Genomic DNA, 4,211 nt, shown 5'->3' on the forward strand with positions numbered 1-4,211 from the left:
TCCAGTTTGATAAGTACGATGATAATAGCCCTGGTGTGACGCTCGGCTGAATGATATCTATATTCTTGATACCTTTGATAACGCCAGAGAATCATGTAAAATTCCAAAGAAGCACCGACACTTTTCATCTTATAATGTTAATTAACTGCATTCTAACAAACCTCGCCCTGGCATATTAATCACTTTCCGTCTATTTTGTCCGAGGAGTCTGCCTGACTAAAGCACTGGTTGACAGAAAGCACAGAGCAAAACCCATCTCCGTACTCGTGTTTGGAATAACCTCAAAAAGGTTAGTACACCTCCAGTCCAGTTATCTTTTTCCCTTAAGCAAAACCGATGTTTAGATTTTCAACATGTAGAAACGATTTTGAGCATCATAAACTGGTAAAATAACACGAATTACACGGACAGTTTGTAGACTTCGAGTTGAAGTCAGTTTTTTATGAATCAGTCAATTAAGTGATTCTGTCCTGAAAACTGCCGAGAAACTAGACTGGTAAAAACAAAAGAAAAAGTAAGGTAATGTTTAGATGGACGATGCCCAGATACGAAGGGTACCTACTCATGCACGTGTACACCAAATCTTTTTACATTTAAATCTATTATCAGCCAATCATTCAATCAGCTTTTCTCAAGAATGTCCAAAATAGAACAATTTTGAATTAAAAATGCGCAGAGATTTAATTGTACTGAACATTATATTTTCATAAATTGACATCTTGAAATATCACTATTTCATTAGTGCAAGTTGTTACTGATTTACTATATGTTAATTACTAATAAAGCTCAATATACCTGTCACAAGACTTTGATATGGCTAAGGGTGAGTTTGACATGTTGTACTTATGTGCTGGGGGAGAGGGGGGGTGGGCTATGATATTTTCTTTTGATACATCAACATCTCTTGAGGGGGGGTCAGAAAAAAAACCCCTGAGATGATCAGGGGGGGGGGGGGGGGGGGCTTCAAAAAAATGAAAGGAAAAAATAAGGAAATCATCATAGCCCACCCTCTAGATAAATTATGAATGCTCCCTTAGGTCCATTTACTAAATCGTCCTAAAAAGAAAAACAGCAAAAACGAAAGAGTCAAATGAGATTTCATAACATATATCAATGTTGAACCAACGTATATTGTTGAGGACTAAGAAATATGTCCTCTCGTCAGTAAAGTCTAACCAACCAACCCTTAGGAACTTTAGTCCTTTTTATGGGTAGAGAGCTTGTTTAGTAGAGCCCAGGTTAGCCCGGTAGAAAGTGCCGAGGCACGTATTTCATTTGTTTGTGCCAAAGGATCAAGAGTTCAACCAAAAACAAACAAGTTTATCCAAGGAAAATCAAAAGCTTTTTTTGTAAAACCTGTAATCCAATAATCAGGATTATAAAGATAGAATTTATTAACGGGCTCAGTGCTTTTAAACGGCTAGCTTTAGCCTAAAGGCGGATTATGGTTGAGCCACTTGACGATAAACAAAAGTTGAAATTCTTACCATGCTTTTTTGTTTTTGAACGAGCTTTACCTCAGCGTTCGTCTGTTGAAATTACAGCGGAAAAAAAGTTGACTGAAGAATGCAAACAATGACATCCCGCAGAGAAAACAAGCATGTTTACAATGCCACTAAAGCGATAGATGGCCACACAACTCGAAGCTGTTTCAGCTGTTTTACTTGTGGAACGTGGGAGTTATCCGCTCTGCACTTCTCGTGTCGTCGATATGAATTGTTCCAAGGGTGTCAAAAGGCGCTGTGCTGGTGATTGTCGGAAGTTGCAAAGGCACTGGCAAACGTTAACAAAAACAACAATTGCAATGTGATTATTTTATTTGGTTCTGTGCAAATCTTAACGAGCATTTAAGTGATGCATCGTTATGACGTTTATATGCAATTAGACTGCAGCTGACACACGTTATTAACGATGTGTGACTCCGGCTAGAAGTATTTTCGCTACTAGAATCAAATCTTATGGCTCGTTCTGACTTTAAATTCTGCGGATGACATCCTTAAATGGTATCGAAGCTATTTCTAAAATTGATCCTGTGGACGAGGATGCTAAAGTAACTGAGACAGACATGAATCTTCAGCAGTATTGACTTTTTACTTATCACAGTATAGACTCAGAATGTTCTGACTTTTAAGTCTGTAGATAAATTCTAAAGTGTAACCATTCAGTTCAAAGCTAAGCATTGCTACGTCAATACTTTATGACTGCTGTACAAATAGACTTGCCTACAAATCGAGCTCAAATTTTTTCACGAGGGCGAAGCACGAGCGGTGGATTTTTTTTTATGTTTTCTGCGGCAAAGGCAAGTGAGAGAGCGACCAACTGTCAGAACCGGAAATGAGAAGCGAAGGACTTTGAGAAAGTCTACTGTACAAAGTGATTATAGTAATTTTGAGTTCATGAATGCGTGGAATCTTAAATTTGTGTTTTTTCAGGTTAAAATCTCTTCTTCTTCTTCTTCTTTACAAAGAACCACTTTTCGTGGTTTGATTTAAAAGGAAGTGGGGTATTTAAATGCTTAATACTGCAGTTACTTAACTTGAGGTATTATGTTGATGAAGCTCCTGACCAAACTACATGGCTCGGAGTACACGAACCAAGAAGATAACACCAACAACTATGCCCTGGCCAGAATAACTGAAAAGACTCAAAAATTGCAAGCTATGAATTGATTTAACCTTCTTTTTTAATAGCTTCCTTGGGGCTTGTAGGATGCTGAGGCTATCAAACTCAGCTGACTTCAATTACCGAGCGTTTGTCCATAGGACGTATGAATCTTGGTCTGCTGTACGGCAGTTTTAGTGTCGTCAGCTTTTGTTAGTGTGGGGAGAAGCGTCGCGTGTGTAGCAGAGTAGACGTACCTAGTCAGGCAGGCGCCAGTGATCATGACGTAGCTGTGAAACTACTCGAGAGGGATTACACTTTTCACTTACAACAGTCTATTGATTATTTAAGATAAACTGTCCTCGGATCACGTATAATAAACCTCTTCACAAAAAAGCACGGTCAGGTACAGATATAGCAGCACGTAACAGAAGGCACTGAGCAAAACGCATCTCCGTACTCGTGTTTGGAATACACCTCAACAAGGTTAGTACACGTCAAGTCCAATTATCTTTTTCCCTTAAGCAAAACCGATGTTTAGATTTTCAACATAGAGAAACGATTTTTAGGATTATAAACTACCAATAGCTTGAAACGTCTCAGCTACTTCGCGCTAAGTGAGAAACGGTAATTAAAGATACTTACCGACTTACATTAGCTTTGCATCCCACTTATTTCTTAGCTGATAATTACTATCTACAGCATACAACCAAGTGTTAGTTTAGCTTTTTTTGATCTGCACTCTCCGGCGAAAACTCCTCAGACAAATGAAACTCGATAAAATAAGATAGGATGTGAAAGTCTATCTCAGTGGCGCAACTTTCAGATCCATCCACAGATTAAAATATAAAAAAACTTTAAAATGCACCAACTTGTACATGAACAGCGCAACAAGCAGCACCTTTGTCAGGAAAGAGTACATTGCAACCAACAGCGCATGCTGTTGCCTTTCAATAGCGTATATTTAAATGATTTTTAAGCCACAAGAAGCAGTTTTAAAACTGAATTAAGCTAAGGTATTGGCCATGAAAGGAAGTAACAAGGATGCGTGAGCCTTTTTAACTATGCCATAGCCAGAATAATTGAAAAGACCCAAAAATTGCATGCTATGTATTGATTTAACCTTTTTTTTAATCTCTGAGCTTCCTTGGGGTTTGAAGCAAGCTGAGGCTATCAAGCGCAGCTGACTTCAATTACCGAGCGTTTTTCCATGGGAGTGTTGTCACGCAACGCTACTACCCACACTAAAAACGGCTGTGTAGCAGATTAAGTTTAAGTTTAAGTCTAATGATACTTTTTACCAATGCAGAACAACAACAACAACAACAACAAATATATAAATATCTATATAAAAGTACAGTTGGTAAAGGAAAGCAATAGACGTACCTATTGTGGTCAGGTAGGCGCCAGTGACTTAGCTGCGAAACTACTCAAGAGGGATTACTCTTTTCATTTACAACGGTCTAATGGTTAAGAGTCACTGACTCCAAATATCGAGAATCGCTGGACAGGTTCGAAAAATCGAAAACCCTGAAACTTTGCCTCAAGAACGCTTTTAGGGAGCTATCTTCGAAAATGTTATTCCGATTTTCTAAGAATTCAACGCCTTC

Source organism: Porites lutea, chromosome 14, assembly GCF_958299795.1.
Source record: "Porites lutea chromosome 14, jaPorLute2.1, whole genome shotgun sequence".
NCBI lineage: Eukaryota > Metazoa > Cnidaria > Anthozoa > Scleractinia > Poritidae > Porites > Porites lutea.